Raw genomic sequence first — 18,145 nt, forward strand, 5'->3', positions numbered from 1 at the left:
TTTCTATATAGTAATTCTATATATTAATAATGAAGTAACAGAAAGAGAAATTAAGAACATAATTCCATTTACAATTGTACCAAAAATAATAAAATACCTAGGAATAAAGAGGTGAAATACCTATAACTCTGAAAATTAAAACATCAGTGAAAGAATTTGAAAACAGGAACAAACAGAAAGCTATCCCATGCTGATGGATTGGAAAATTAATATTGTTAAAATGACCATATAACCCAATGCAATCTATAGCTTTGATGCATCCCTTATCAAAACACCACTAGTAGTTTTCAAAGAATGGGAAAAAACAATCCTAAAATTGTCATGGAACCACAAAAGACCCTGAATAGCCAAAGCAATCTTGAGAGAGAAGAACAAAGCTGGAGGACTCATAGTTCCAGATCTCAAGATATACCACAAAGCTGTAGTAATCAAAACACTAATGTACGGGCACAAAAACAGACATATAATCAATGTGGAACAGAATAAAAATCCCAGAAACAAACCCACAGTTACATGGTCAATGAGTCTTCAACAAAGGAGGTAAGAATATACCATCGGGAGAAACCATCTTTTCAATAAATTGTGTTGGGAAGCCTGGACTGCTACATGCAAAAGAATGAAACTGGATCACTTTTACCCCCCACACAAAATTAAACTCAAAATGGACTGAAGACTTAAATGTGGGGCCTGGAACCTGAAACCATAAAACTCCTACAAGAAAACATGGGCAGTAATTATTTGGACATCGATCTTAGCAGCGTATTTTTGGATATGTCTCCTTAGGCAGAGACAACAAACAAAAAATATGGAATTACACCAAAAAAAAAATAAATAAATAAAAACAGTTTTGCATAGCAAAGGAAACCATTGGCAAAATGAAAAGGCAATCTACTGAATGGGGAAAGATATTTGATAACCAGATAAATGATATTTCTGATAAGGGGTTAATATCCAAAATACATAAAGAATGTATACAACTCAACCCACACACATAGAAACCAACAATCTGACTTAAAAACGGGCAGAGAACCTAAATGGACATTTCTCCAAAGAAGACGTACAGATGGCCAATAGCCACATGAGAAGAGTTAACATCACTACTCATCAGGGATTTTCAGATCAAGACTACTTCACACGAGTGAGAATGGCTAGTATTGAAAAGGTAAGAAATAACAAGTGTTGGCAAGGTTTGAGAGAAAAAGGAACCATCATGCAAACTGTTGGTGGTTATATAAATTTCACAACCACTGTGAAAAACAGGTTGGAGTTTCCTCAAAAAATTAAAAATAGAAATATCATATGATTCAGTAATTCTACTATTGGTATTTATGAAAAGAAAACAAGAGCACTATTTCAGAGATACATGCACCCTATGTTTATTATGAGACTGACGCGCTACCTACTGCGCTAACGAGGCACCTGAACCCTATGTTTATTGAAGCACTGTTTATGCTAACCAAGATATGGAAGCAACCCACATCCATCAATAGATGAATGGATAAGCAAGATGTAGTATAAACATACAATGGAATATTACTCAGCCATGAAAAAGAATGAAATCTTGTGATTTACGACAATATGGATAGACTTAGAAGATATTATGCTTAATGAAATAAATCAGAGAAAAACAAATATGATAGGATTTTGCTTAGATGTAGAATCAAAAAACACAATATACAGAAAACAAAGTCTCATAAATACAGAGAAAAACTAGTGGTTAACAGAGGGGAGGTGGGTGGGAGAATCAGCAAAAAAGGTGAAGGCATTAAAGGGTACAAATTTCCAGTTCTAAACTAAATCATGCAAATTTTCATATTTTAGGCAGTATAATCAATAATATAATATTGTGTGGTGACAGATGTTGACTATACTTTCTGTGTGAGCACTGAGTCATGTGGAATTGTTAAATCACTATGTTGTACAACTAAAAGTAATATAACATTGTATTTCACCTATTCTTCAATGATTAAAAAAAAAACACAACTAAACCAAAGCTTACCAAACTCTTAAAAAAAAAAAAAAGAAGAATCTCAAATAAACAATCTAATATTATGTCTCAAGGACTAGAAAAGAAAAAGAACAAATGAATCCCAGTTAGTAAAAGGAAGGAAATAAACATTAAAGCAGAAATAAATTAAATAGAGACTAAAAGACAATGAAACAAATCAGTGCAGCTAAAAGCTGGGTCACTGAAAAAATAAAAAAAATATTGAGAAAGCCTTAGTTATACTCACCAAGAAAAAAGAGAGGATTAAAATAAAATCATTAATAAAAAAGGATGCATTACACTGATACCTCAGAAATGCAAAGAATCATAAGAGACTATTATGAGGGGCACCTGTGTGGCTCAGTGGGTTAAAGCCTCTGCCTTTAGCTCAGGTCATGATCTTAGGGTCCTGGGATCAAGCCCCGCATCGGGGTCTCTGCTCAGCGGGGAGCCTGCTTCCTCTTCTCTCTCTCTCTGCCTGCCTCTCTGCCTACTTGTGATCTCTGTCAAATAAATAAAAAAATAAAATCTTTAAAAAAAAAGAGAGAGAGACTATTATGAATAATTATCACTGCAAACTGGACAACTTGGAAGAAATGGATAAATTCCTAGCTATATAAACCTACCAAGACTAAAACATAAAAGAAACTTTGAATAGATCAAATACTAGAAAGGAGATTGAATGTGCAATTAACCCCCCCCAAAAAGTCCAGAGTTGGCCTCACTGTGAATTCTACCAAAAAACTAAAGAATTAATACCAATCCTTCTCAAATATTCCAAAAAATAGCAGTGGAGGAAAGACTTTTAAATTCATTCTTTTGATATCAGCATTACCTTGGCATCAAAAATAGACAAAAGATACAGGAAAGAATATTATAGGTCAATATCCCTGATGAACAAAGATGCAAAAATTCTCAATAAAATGTTACCAAATTGAATTCAACAATACTTTAAAGGATCATGTTACATTGTCAAGTGGAATTTATTCTGGAGATACAAAAATAGTCAACCTTCATAAATCAATGTGATACACCAAATTCATAAAATGATGAAATCCTATGATCATTACAATAGATGCAAAAAAAGCATGTAGTAAAATTCAACATTTGTTAATGATAAAGACGCTCAAAGTGGGTATAGTGGGAACTTATCTCAAAGTAATAAAGGCCATATATGATAAACCCATAGCCAAGATCTTACTCAGTAGTGAAAAGCTGAACGTGTTTCCTCCAAGATTAGGAACAAGGCAGGATGCCTACTCCCACAACTTTGATTTCAGCGTAATAATGCATATTCTAGCTAGAACAATTAGGCAAGAAAAAGAAATAGAGGCATTCAAATGGGAAAGAAGTGAAACTAATTGCAGATGACATTATATATAGAAAACTCTGAAGACTACCTCAAAAAATGGTCAGAAAAAATAAAGTTGCAGGACACATAATCAATACATAAAAATCTGTTGCATTTTTACACACTAATAACTACCAGAAAGAGAAATTAAGAAAGCAATCTCATTTACAATAGCATAAAAAAAAATATCTAAGAATAAGTTGAACCTAGGAAGTGAAAGGATTGTATGTGAAAAACAACAATAAAGAAAAAGACACAAATAAATGGAAAGATATTCCATGCTCATGGATTAGAAGAACTAATATTGTTAAAATGGCCATATTACCCAAAGCAATCTACAGATTCAATGCATTCTCCATCAAAATACAATAGTACTTGTCATGAACTTAGAACAAATAATTCTAAAAGTATACAGAACCACAAAAGACCCCAAATAACCAAAGCAATATTGAGAAAAAAAAAAACAAAGCATCACAAAACAAAGGCATCACGCTCCTTGATTTCAAACTACATTACAAAACTATGGCAATCAAAATTATATGGTATTGGTATAAAAACAGGGATAACAATGTAACAGAATAGAACCCAGAAATACATGTGACTGAGTGGCCACATGCAAAAGAGTGTAACTGGGATCATTATCTTACACTATCCACAAAAACAAAGATTTGAATATAAGACCAGAAACCATAAAACTCCTAGAAGAAAACCTAGGCACTAAACTGACATCATCCTTGATTTTTGGGGGGGGGGGGGGCGGTTAGACACCAAAAACAAAGGTAACAAAAACAAAAAATAGAAAAAAAAATTGGAAGTATGGCAAACTTAAAATGTTCTGCACAGCAAAAGAAACCATCAGCAAAATTACAAGCAACATAGAGAATGGGAGAAAATGTTTACAGTCATATATTTGAGAAGGGATTACTATCCAAAATATAGAGAGAAATCATACAACGAATAGCAAAAAACCAATCTGATTAGAAAGTGGCAGAAGGGGGCGCCTGGGTGGCTCAGTGGGTTAAAGCCTCTGCCTTCAGCTCAGGTTATGATCCCAGGGTCCTGGGATCAAGCCCTGTATCTTTTGGGCTCTCTGCTCAGCAAGGAGCCTGCTTCCTCCTCTCTCTCTTTGCCTGCCTTTTTGCCTACTTGTGATCTCTGTCTGTCAAATAAATAAATAAAATCTTAAAAAAAAAAAAAGTGGCAGAGGATCTGAACAGACTTTTTTCTAAAGAAGATATACAGATGGTCACAGGTACAAGAAAAGATGCTTGCCATTACTAGCCATCAGGGAAATGCAAATGAAAACCAAAATGAGACACCTCATACCTGTTAGAATTGCTGTCCTTAAAAGACAGGAAATACGTGTTGGTGAGAATGTGGAGAAAAGGGAAGCCTCATGCACTGTTGGTGGGAATGCAAATTAGTACAATCACTATGGAAAGCAGTATGTAGGTTCCTCAAAAAATTAAAAATAGAACTACTGTATGATTCAGCTCTTCCATTTTGGGTATTTACTCAAAGAAATGAGAACACTAATTTGAAAAGATACATGCATCCCTGTATTCATTGCAGCATTACTTACAATAGCCCAAATATGGAAACAACCTAACTGTCCACTGATGGATGGGTGAAAGGATAAGGAAGATGTGGTATATATACACAATGGAATACTACTTAGCCATAAAAAAGGAAAGCTTGCAGCAAATGGAGGAACCTTGAGGGTATTAAGCTAAGTTAAATAAGTCAACCAGAGAAAGGCACAATCCTACTTATATGTGCAATGTGACAAAACAAATAACAACAATAAAATCAAACCCGTAGATATAGACAACAGACTGGTGTTTATCAGAGGGGAAGGCTGGGTTATGAGAAGAGTGAAAGGGATCAATTGCGTGGTGACGGATGGTAACTAGACTTATTGTGGTGATCACTTTGTAGTATAGGTATCAGATTATTATGTGGTATAACTGAAACTAGTATACTGTTCTACAACAACATGACCTGAATTAAAAAAAAAGTTCCTCCCGACTCCAGATTATAAACACAGTTGCTTGCGTTTTCTTCTCAGGGTGGTGGGACCGAATCCTGCCTTGGGCTCCACACTCAGCAGGGGTCTGCTCAAGAGTCTCTCTTCCTCTCTCCCTCCCTGCCTGGTGCTTGCTTACACGCATGCTCTCTCTCTCTCTCTCTCTCTCACAAATAAATAAATCTTTTTTTTCTTTTTAAAGGAAAGTTGCTGAGTGACTTTAAAAGTTCTCATCACAACAAAAGAAAATGTGACTGTGTGGTGAGGAATGCTAACTAAACTTCTTGTGGTGATTATTTCACAATATATAAAATATTAAATCATATTGAACACCTGCAGCTAATATGTTTTATGTCAATTATACTTCAATAATATAAAATATCCAATATAAGAATAAAAATTAGGAGATATTTGATGTAATAGGGAAATAGGACTGTTCAAAACTTTATTCCAATCCATTCATACTGATTTCTTTATTAATCAGGTAACTATAGTCTTTTGAATTACTTACCGTTATAATAATTACAAGGTACATTTATTCAGTATAAATGAATAACCTAGTGATGCCACGAAAATGAATAAATAAGCTGCCATGGTTTATTTTCTTCCTTGAAAAAACTTAAGTTTAAGTCAATAATTGATTTTAGATTTTGAAAAGGAAAATGGATTTTTAGCTTAGTATTAGATTTCTGTCCTGAAAAGTAAGGATTGAAAATTTAAGACTGAGAAGTGAGATTGGACACTGTGTCGTTCTGCTTAACTTCTCCTCATTCCTAATGTTCTCATGATATGTTGCAATAGTGTTGAGAAATGGGAGTATGTAGGGCAAGGACTTTCTAAGTCTTGGTTGACATAACCACAAACTTTTTTGGAACCACTGAACATGTTAGACGTTTCTCTCTTGCAGTTTCAAATTTTATTCATTTTTAGTATATGTGCTGCCGAAGCGAGCACTCAAATTTTATTCATTAAGAACATCAAATTCATCAAGGACATCATTTCTTATTCATTAAGGACATTATTCCTAAATTCATTAAGGACATCAAATATGTCCATTTTGTCACCCAAATATTTTGTTTTTCCATAAAAAAAATGCATCATAAATTGAGATCATATGCTCGACTGTCCCTTGTGATGACCAAAACCTGGTAGGTCCATAACCAGCAAATGGTTATGGTTAGTGCTAATCTCTGAAGAAAAAGGGAAGGAGAGCTATTCAGTGGCTCTCTTTTAATAAAATCAACAAATTTCGTTGGCTTTCAAAAGACCTTGACAATCAGAATTCCTTTAGATGCTAAAGGAATGGTAACTCTGTATAAGACAGTGATTCCAAATGGCACTCTTATTAGAGCAATTTTACTGAAATCATCAATTAGTACAGAAGTATCTACTACTCTATCAGTTGCAATTCCTTTAAAATTTATTTAAATTGACCAACAATGCTCGCTTCCAACTCTATAAATACATTAAAATTCTGTTAACTGTAAAATTTAAATAACACAACAAATTCTTAACAAAATAATCTTGCCACACTTATCTGACATAAACTCAAAGTTTTGCAGTTTTCAGTGAAAGCGTCAAGTTGAATCCCAAAAATCTAGAGCAGACTGCAACAGCATAATAGGTTTTGATGATTATTACTCAATAGTACAAACCAACTACATTTGTTACTAATAGGAGGTACAGATTTTCACATATTCGCACGGAAAGTCATAGAAAATACATCCATATGTGTCAAAATAATTTTATTTTGCTAGCTGCTATGTCTTCCTTTGCTACGTGGTAAATCGGAGGCTTTCTGATATCTGTAACTAGGAAATAGTTCCAGGAGCTTCATTATTTTTCTTTTCTTTTTCTTTTTTTATTTTTATTTTTTATTTTTTTTATTTTTATTTTCTTAAGCAACATTTTAGAGACTTAATAAATTCACATTTTGTGTTTCCAGGTGTCTCGTTAATTTTGAAGTGGGTAAGCTTTCAGTTTTAAGACTATTTTAAAGCTTACACACCCCGATTTGTTCTTTTCATTGCACAATGAAGCAATAGGAGATATGAACAAAGAAAGAAAGAAACAGACTCCTAAAAACGGGGAACAAGCTGGCGGTTGCCAGAGGTGGTAGGAGGATGGGGGACATCAAGGAGATTAAGAGGTAAAACTTCCAGCTATAAAATAAATCACAAAAGTGAAAAGCACAGCACAGGGAATATAGTCAGTAATATTGTAATAACGTTAAATGGTGACAGATGGTGACTGCCCTTGTGTTGAGTGCTGAACAATGTATAGAATTGGTGAATTACTATGTTCTACACCTGAAACTAATATAACGTTGTATGTTAATTATACTTCAGTAAAAAAACAGGATAATGTTATAAAATATTCCACTTTTTATCTTTTTAGGACACACATGAAATAATTTGCTGATTAGAGTCAACATTTTTCTCATAATACCTTGTTTATACTTTCAGATCCAGCAATGATGTTTGACCTTGATCAGACCTCTGTATATTACACGGCATGTTTCTTTTTACCTTCTAAAACCAAATAATCATCTTAAAGGACAATTAGACTACTTCACGACAAAGATACAACTGTCAAGAACTTAGAACATGGGGTGAGCAGCCCAAAATAATTCTGAAATAACCCTAACTCAGCAGCAAGTCCAGACATTTTTCAGGCAAGATAAAGTTATGCTGCATTTCCCTTCACAATTAGTTATAAAATATATAATTAAGTCATGGGACATTAACTGCATTAGTTTTCTACTGCTGCAGGCATGACAAATTGCCATAAACTTAGGACCTTAGAACAACACAAGTTTATTACCTTACCGCTTGTCCGGGGCAGAAGTCCAGGTTGGGAGGAAGTGGGTTTTTCTCTCAGAGTTTCTCGAAGCTGAAATCACGGTGTTTGATGGTTTGTTTTCCTTTCTGAAGCTCAGGGTGTCTCGCACCTTCATGCACGTTGTTGGCTGAATTCACTTTCTTACACTGATAGGACTGAGGCCCCTGTTCTGCGTGTGGGCTGTCAGCCTAGGGTTAGCTAGAAGGTCCTACCTGGTCGTGTGGCTCCGTCATTATGCCTTAGATCTTTCTAGATAGGCTCAGGTTCATTTAAGGGCTAACTGGATTAGATCTGAGCCACCTGAATAATCTCCCTGTTGATTAGCTCAAAAGTCAACTTGTTAGCAAGTCAAATTACCAGAGCGATTCTCAAGTGTTTCGAATGCAAGCAAGAGGGAATTAGTCCAAGCCTGTACATTAGGGGGCAGCCGAGTTCTGGAGGGCCACCGTGGAATGCTGCTTACCACCTTGGTTTATTATGTTGACGCTCAAATTAACTATTACATGCCCGGAAAATCCAGTGAGAAACTAGTGAAGAAAAGATCAAATGACCGTCCCTGGATAAGACATGGCTTTACCACATTATTCTGTCAGTTGAAACTTACATCACTTGCACCTCACAATTGACCGTTTCTTAGTGTGCACGGGTCTTGCTAAGGATCCGTGCAGTCCTCCCTAATATTTTCTTATTCTTTTTGTTCTATTTTATAACTTTTTTAGCAAAAGCTGATCATAACTCAAAAAATGGATTTCACAAAAAGATTTCATGATCCATGATTTGAAAAACATGGTCTTAATCGACATATTTTATTTTAATTAGTAATCTTCAAAGTCTTCTTTGTAGTAAGATACGCTCAAGTATATTTGTGCAAAAATAATTATTTCTGAATAAATTAATACGTGCGGATGGGTAAGCAAATGTATAATCTTCAAGTTTGCTGATAATCCCGAAACAAATGGCAATACCAGTACTGTCCACAGGAGGGCAGCATGTGTTCTAGGTATATTTTAGACTTAGCCGTGCTGTTCTCAGTGTGAATTTTAAGTGAATTATTTACAGTGTGGTAGTATGAGCACTGGAAGAACACACAGGGCTCACACTGCACCAGCGGCGCATGACCTGGACCCTGAGCAGAATCTGGAGAGGGGAGCCTCATATTTTGAAAGAGATGGGGAGTAAAACTCTGCCTGGTGGAAAAAACCCAAAACTACCAGTTATGTTAGAGCTCGGTGTACTGGTTTCAATTGTACTCCGAAATGCATGCTCCTTTTTCTTTTCTCTTCTTTTAAAAAATATCATTATAAAACTCCACATTCTTCAAATAACAAATAAATAATAAAGTTATTGTAACTCTTCAGTCTCACATCCCTCCCTTTACACACACTCTCCCAGGTCCGGGAAACCTGAAAAGGCAACCCCAGACTCTCATCCCACCCAGTCATGCAGAGGCTGGTTTCCATGAACAGCCCAGCCAGACCCAGCCCATCCCTCAGTCTTTCTCGGAGGTGACCTGGCGACAAGGGTTGTTGAACCTGAGTGTCTGAGCAACCCGTGTGTTGAGACTGTTACTTGAGTGCTTGAAATGGAAGTAGCTGACGTTTGGAGGAGAGTGGTTCAGGACTGCTACAGGAACAGAAAACAGCATATATTTCTAGAGTTAGAAGGAACCACTGGGATGAAGGATGAGTTGAACATTTCTTCTTGTTTATTTTTTAAAGATTTATTTATTTGAGAGAGAGAGAGAGAGTCTGAATGCATAGGTGGAGGAGGGAATGGGAGAAGGGAGGGAGAGGGAGAGAAGCAGGCACCCACTGATGCAGGACTCCACACTAGGACCCTGAGGTCATGACCTGAGGGGAATCAGGAGTGAGCTGCCCAACCCACTGAGCCATCCAGAAGCCCAGAACCTCTTTCCTGTGAGTTTCTTTTATATTTTATTTTCCTATACCTGGAAGGAGGAGAATGATAAAATAAATACCTAAAAAGCAAGGAATATGTATGATGGGTGAAAAGATCCAAATATAAGAACACTCACTGAAGTATTTTTATAAAAGTAAGAAACAGGAAATAACCTAGATGAGCATCATGTGGAATTTGGGTAAAAAAACCATGGGACACGGTGGAAGATTATATGGTGGTTAAACTGAATAAGCTAAATTATATGAGATAACATGGAAAAGTCTGGAAAACATAATATCTTTTCAGGTTTATCGAGAAATAATTAACATAAAGTGGAAATAATATTGAATGAAGAAAGCAAGTGGCAAAGGACATATACAAAATGAGAACATTTATATAAAGGGTAATATTAAAAAATTATAAATTATATATATTTAATCACACAACTTGAAAATACAAGGAAGGATAAATCCCCAAATCAGGATATTAATTTTCTGGGGGGTGGGAGGGGAAGGTAGTGTAGCTGGAACTCTAATGTCATATTTAAAAAAATAGAGTTCTGAAGCTAATCCAGCAAAACATTAAAATTCCTTGAAGTTTTATGATAGGCACATAAAGATTTATTGTAGTGTATTTTGTTCTTTCGGGAGGTTTTGAAATATAAAAATAACATTAAGGACACATGCAAAAGTAAAGATCTAAAAACTGTCTCGAATAATAACTGTTGTCCAGATACTCAGTTTGCCAGTTCTTAGCTCTTTCAGGTAGAAATTGTGTTAAATTGTGCCTGACTGAGGCCGCGCCTCCTCTACTGGGGGGAGAATCAGAGCAAAGGAGAGGCTGCAGGACCTAGGCAATGCGAGTCTGGCCACCAGCAGGTGTTCTATTTCCCCCCAGATGGGAACTCTCCAACGGAAGGACAGCCTTCGATCTTCCTGTACCAATCGGGGCACATCCAGCCGAGCGCCAGGGACAAAAAGGCCACTAAAAAATCAGTTATATGGTTCCTCCGCGGGGCTCTGAAGCAGGTTCATACCGACTGGATGCACTTCCTCACGTCGCTTCCATAGGGTCCTGGGAGTCGGTTTCCGATCCTAGGACCCGCACCACTCTGTGGAGTCACCGTGGTCTTCTCCTATTCAGTGTGGAAGCAGAAGGGTTTTGGACCAAGAAAGATGACCTGGAAAGCCCTGCCAAGATCCGTTACTCTGGATTGCATTGGGTTTATCCCCTTACTGGACAGATGAACGTCCGGGAACAATGACTGTGTGTTTCTCGGTTGAATTTTATCGGAATAAAACTGGCACTGGCTACTTCTGACTGTGACAGAGCTTAGCACGTTTTCTCTCCGGGCCTGCCGTCAGGTTTCTGAGGGTTTTCATCGTTGCTGTCCGTAAGCCGGGGTTTTGAGGGTTCTCTGCGTGAAAGATGGAAGAAGAGTGGCCTCAGGCTGATTCAGGGAAACTAGAAAGCTGGGCTCATCAGGCCCATGGTACTCATTCTTTCCGGGCAGGGGAAGCAAGGCTCCATCCAGTTCAGCACTGCCTCCTTAGAGTTAAGTACTTATAGCCCAGATTAGCTATTAAATGAGAGAGCCAGAGAGGACCCCCGTGCTGTCTGTGTACTCTGCATTCTCTGCCTCATTTCTGATAACTATCTTTTGATTCATAGTGCATGGCTTGATTTTTTCCCAAAGGATAAAGAAAAACACCCTGGGTATTATAATGCAAGTTGTCAAGCTTGTTGAGGCTGGTGATGGTGGTCAGGCAGATGTGGGTTACACTGTAGGCCCTGCTACCTCATTAAGAAAATAATGATTCTAAAGAATGCAGAGAAATTAAATTCATCCATCTCTTTGTGGGTGGTGGGAAATTATCTCTGTGGGGACAGAGTGGGGGCAAAGGAGGAAGAAATGAAGAGTGGAACCCCAGAGCCCTTGTAGTGGCAGGACCATGTGAGGTTTCTGAGCTAAGGGATGGGGTTGCCAGGTGGCCTGGTGGGCAGGGACCAGGAGGGAAGAAAATGGGAGATGTCCACTGTCACTCATGCCTCCAGATGTGACATTCGTCAGACTTGACTTCTGATATTCATTGAGAGGAAAGAGAAAGTGACTTTGTTTGTGAGCTCTCATGATCTCTTGGCACTTGACTATTTAAAAATAAGTTTTAGGGCTGGGGTGCCTGGGTGGCTCAGTGGGTTAAGCCTCTGCCTTTGGCTCAGGCCATGATCCCAGGGTCCTGGGATCACGCACCGGGCTCTCTGCTCAGTGGCAAGCCTACTTCCTCCTCTCTCTCTGCCTGCCTCTCTGCCTACTTGCGATCTCTGTCAAATAAACAAAATATTAAAAAAAAAAAAGTTTTAGGGTGCCGGAGCGGCTCAGTCAGCTGAGAATCCTACTTTTTTTTTTTTTTAAAAGATTTTTATTTATTTGACAGAGATCACAAGTAGACAGAGAGGCAGGCAGAGAGAGAGAGGGAAGCAGGCTTCCTGCTGAGCAGAGAGCCTGACTTGGGGCTCGATCCCAGGAACCTGGGATCATGACCTGAGCTGAAGGCAGAGGCTTAACCCACTGAGCTACCCAGGTGCCCCGAGAATCCTACTCTTGACTTCGTCAGGGGTCCTGACCTCAGGTTGTGGGATTGAATCACATATCGGGCTCTGTGCTCAATGTGGAGTCTGCTTGAGCTTCTTTGACTCCTTCTCCTTCTGCCCCTACCCCACCCCTGGCTCTCTTTCTCTCTCTAAAGTAAACAAATCCTTTAAAAAAATTTTTTTTTAAATGTACTTGTCAGACATGTGATTGTATATTATTACGGTAATTTTTTTAGAGGAGAAAACCAGACTTGGAGAGATTTCCTTCCCTAAAGTCATATATTTAGTGAATGGGGGAGGTAGAATTTAAATCTAGGTTTGTACTTGAGTTCCAAGCTATGTTTATTCTACTATCGAACGTTTGGACCATAAAGTGGATTATAACACAGATGAGAGCATCCACGTGCACAAACAACATTCACTTACGTGTTTTCATTTTTGTTTACACAAGAGATTTCCCAAATGGGCTGCATGTTCCCTAAGGGGTACACAGGCTGATCAATTGAGAGTATGGGAAGAAAACATGAGAACCTCCATTTGTACTTTTATCTCAGCTTTTTAAAATTACCACTTTGGATATATATTGTAGTACATTTACTATATTACATACATTATTTATATCATATATAATACATGTATAGATATATGATGTGTGTGCTTGTGTGTTTGTGCATGTATGAGATACATGCTTAAAATGTTTGGAGAGTGCTGATACAAGCCAGAGTTTGGGAGTTACAGCCTGTGGATCAAATCTGACCCATCATGTGATTGTGTAAATTTTAATGAAACACAGCCATGCTCATTTGCTTTCACATTGTCTACAGCTGAGCTGAGTAGTTGCATCACAGGCCATACGGCACACAAAACCTAAAATGTTTTCCATGTCATTTGTACAGAAAAAGTTTGCCAACCTCAGATTTACCACGAAGCAGAAGTAGACGATTAAGTTTTGAAACAAAACTTTGACCTTAAATATAAATTGGTATTCGGGGGCGCCTGGGTGGCTCAGTGGGTTAAAGCCTCTGCCTTCAGCTCAGGTCATGATCCCAGGGTTCTGGGATTGAACCCCTCATCAGGTTCTCTGCTCAGCAGGGAGCCTGCTTCCCCCCCTCTCCCTGCCTACCTCTCTGCCTGCTTGTGATCTCTATCTGTCAAATAAATAAATAAAATCTTAAAAAAAATAAAAATAAAAAAATAAAAAAATAAATTGGTATTCGATCACTGCACTGCCTAGAAGTGGATAGAACCCACTGTCTCATCTCAATGATCATGAATCAACTTTTTAGTTAGTGCTTGATATGCCATTGCCTGAAATCCTGCACCTTAGCAACCTATTTTTGTAAAATAGGTCATGATGAACTGGCTGAAGAATCAGCTCAGAGAAACTAAAGGGAAATGTACAATAATGAACAAAAAAGGATACTTTCTGTAAAAGCCAGCCTGCTTCTACCTGCCTGAGATGCGGCTCTCTTGCACACCCCTTCCAATCTACTGAGCAGCAGGACGTTCTGAATTTCAGCTGTGAGCTCAGGCTTGCTAGTTGCCCTTAGTCAGTCCTGACCAATGTGGCCTCAACCCCACCAACAGGAAGTTTCTGGAGTAATTTTAGGATCTGGTCTGCCTGGGGTCCAGATTTGTTCTCTGCTGCCCCTTTGGGATAAAGCTTCAACCACAATCTACTAAGCTAGGGTTGAGGCTACTTTGTAACTGGGAGGCATGACCTTATACGTGCAAATATCCTGTTCTAATTGTATGGTGTCTCTCCCCCAGCCATTCTGCACACAGAAACATTCCAGCAAGACTTAACCTCATAGCTAGTTTAGCCTCTAGCACATTCTTTTCAGATCCACGCTCAATTCCATTCCTCTGACCGTCCATTTTGGGTCCCTAGCTTGCCTTGCAAATAAGAGCAGAAGGGGTTTTTTTGGGTTTTTGTTTGTTCGTTTGTTTTTGTTTTTTAAATTTATTTAAAGACAGAGACCCCAATAGGCAGAGCGGCAGGCAGGGGTGGGGGGAAGCAGGTTCCCTGCTGAGCAGAGAGCCTGATGCGGGGCTCGATCCCAGAACCCTGGGATTATGACCTGAGCCGAAGGCAGAGGCCTTAACCCACTGAGCCACCCAGGCTCCCCCAAAGCAGAAACGTTTTGCCTGCAGTCTTCCTGAGCAGTAAAATATGAGCTTCAAATATCTGAAATAAGCAGGGTAACAGAACACACCACTTTATGAGATAAATCAGTCACAGATACAACATTTCTCAAAGAATGAAGCATCTTGCTGCTGTTATCCCAGTTCCTCCTGGAGTTCCTAACAGCACAGAGGACATGCTAAGAGCTGTGAACGCTCTTAGTGTACAGTGATCAGAGATTAATCATTCCCCACAACAGTGACTCCTCTACTCGGTGGAGAACGTGGCTTGTGTCGAAACTCAGACCTGACCGGCTCTTGTCAAGATCCTCAAATGGGGGAACGCCCGCTTGCACTGTCCAATCAGTTCCGAGAAACGCGGCGGCGCTGCGCGATTCTTCTACGGTGTTACATGGAGGTGGGGCTGACCCAGCAGCTGCTCCTAAGACGTTAAGGATGCCCGCAGATTGTTACCACGCTTTTGGTTTGAACAACCTTGAGGAAAAACTACCCTCGTTCCCTATCATTCTTGTAAAGATTCACCACACCATGAAGAATGTCTCCCAGAAGATGCTCCATTTTTGTCCTTGGTCTCACTTTTTCCACTCTTGTCGCTCCGGCCAGACAGGTCCCTCAATGTATAACTCAGATTGTATTTCCTCCCTCACTAAAATCTCTCCTACTTCCCTATAGCAATAACTAGAGTTCATGAGACCCTGTGAAATCTGACTTCCGCCTCCTTCTGCACACTCTGCGCTCCCCGTGTTTTAGCCCCATTGGACTTCTACGTTCATTTCTACTTCAGGATCTTGGCAGTTGCTCATCCTTGGAAAGCTCTTCCTCAAGATATTTGTGCGGCTGCCTCGATTTCATCAGCCATGTCTTAGCACAAATGAGGCCTCCTCAGAGAAGTCTTCCTTGACCACCCTAGCTGAAATAGATATCCCCAAGGACTGCTCATTCTCTTTCCCCAATTTCCCTATTTTATTGTCTCCATAGCACTTACTACTCTTTGAATGTATGTGATTTATACCATTTATGCCATTTTATTTGTTTATTTACTTATAATTTACTCATGTATTTATTCACATCCACTTTCCAATGAGAGGAAGTTCCATGGAAGCGAACTTAACATTTGTCTTCACTGCTTCATGTTCAGACAATAGAGATATGTTTTCAATAAATACTTCTGGGTAAAGTATTGATTGAATAATGAGGCAACGGCTAGTTTTCTCCCTACTTCTTCCATCCGTTTTTTATCTCCATGTGCTCCTGAATTCATCCTTGCAGTCCAGCCTCAGATTTCACATTACACGTTCCAGAAAACCCCCTAAATTGACTTTGGCGTCAAGATCTACCACATCTCTACAAACAGAAAACTCAACTCAATAGTCCTATTATTCTAAAGTGCTAACAGAAACTTCCATACCATTAAGGTTTCCACAATTACTAATGAGGAGCCTCCAAAATTTTCTTTGCTAAATGCTTGCATATCCTTGCAGATGCATCAAATTGAAAAATGGAAGCGAGCAGCCCATGAAAAGTTTAAAGTACTGGGCAAGTTAAGATCACATGTGGGTTTGAGAGACATCTTTTTTTATTGATTTTGAGAATTGTGCTACTTTAAAAGAGGTTAGGAAGATACAAAATGGTAGTCAATAACAATTTTTCAAATGTATGTAAATCATACATTTTTAATTGATTTCAGTGTAATTAGTTGTGCAGGTGTGTCAGGAAGGGTGTGATCAGTGGAGAACCCCACTGAATGATTAAAAAGGATTTCTTGTAGGGATTTAAGGTTGTGTGGCAATGGGAGCTGGGGAAGCTGCTCCGTGAGGATGCTGTCCTTGCAGCTGAGTGCTGGGGCCAAGTTGGCTGGGAAGTCAGAATGGGAAGAAGAGCAAGGGACACGGAAGGCCACAGACGGAGGGAAACCAGGAGGATGAGCTGGAACTTGTGTCATCTCTCACTGGAACTCAGGGTGGTCCCTGACTGCTTCCAAACTTCCGACTTTGATGCTGTAGGTGACTGGAAAAGAGCTGGTGTGCTTGGCCATGGAGAAATCTAGAAGGGGCTGGAAGAATTAAAGCCTAGATATTGCTCCATGCCAAGGAGGTGACCCAGAAGACCCGTGACGATGTGTATGATGTGAGCCGAGACAATGCCTTATCCTCAACCAACCCTTCCTGTAAACATGGCTGGTGCCTCTCTTCCACCTTCTAAGTCTTGAGTAAATTTCTTTTGGCCAGGCCTAACTCAAACCATGCTGGAAAACAGTTCTGGCTTAGCTGATTATATGCAATACTAAGTCACCACTCTAGGCCGTAGATTTTACTAAGCTCTATATATAATCCACACAGACAAAAATATGTATTTCTTTGAAGCTCATTGATTCCAGATAAGAGCTGGGTACTATTCAGGGCTTCACCTTTGACCCCACTTTCTCTTTTGGAGGTCACTCAACCACCTTGACCTTAAGATACTACATTGGCTAATTAAGGGCATTGAGCTCGTATCTCTAAGTGGCTTTCCAACACCATGATGTCCCGACTCTAAGATTTACCTTTTTCTTATTTTTTTTTTAATTTAAGAGAGGAGAGCATAGAAAATGCAACCAAACACTGTCTTTGATAAGTGTGACTATTTATATGCTGGCTCTTAATCTGTGAAGTTTTAAAATACATCTTACTTTTTAGAGACATGCACTGAACTCTTTGAGGATCAAATGCCATGATATGTGGGATTTGCTTCAAAATAATAAGGGAGAGAAGGAAGCTCCAGGAAAAGAAGGGAGAAAACAGGGGCGCCTGGGTGGCTCAGTGGGTTAGGCCGCTGCCTTCGGCTCAGGTCATGATCTCAGGGTCCTGGGATCGAGTCCCATGTCGGGCTCTCTGCTCAGCAGGAAGCCTGCTTCCCTCTCTCTCTCTCTCTGCCTGCCTCTCCGTCTACTTGTGATCTCTCTCTGTCAAATAAATAAATAAAATCTTTAAAAAAAAAAAAGAAGGGAGAAAACATGAAACAATAGACCATAGTTAATAAAAGATGAAGTTTGTTATTCTTAAATGTGCGTAATGGGTTTATTATATTATTTTCTCTACTTTTCTCCGTGTTTGAAATTCTCCATAATAAAATGTTTATTGCAAAATTGCCTGCTAAACAGTTTTGGATGTTACATTTTGGTTTTCCTTATTTTATTTTATAATTGACTATGAAAAATGAGGTATAATTGCTTCATTGTATGATCTCCAGGAGAACAGAGCCCTCTGCCTATATGATAATTTATATCTACTGGTCTCCATAAATTATTCTTCTCCCAGGCCCCAGG

Source organism: Lutra lutra, chromosome 3 (assembly GCF_902655055.1).
Source record: "Lutra lutra chromosome 3, mLutLut1.2, whole genome shotgun sequence".
NCBI classification, from domain to species: Eukaryota; Metazoa; Chordata; class Mammalia; order Carnivora; family Mustelidae; genus Lutra; species Lutra lutra.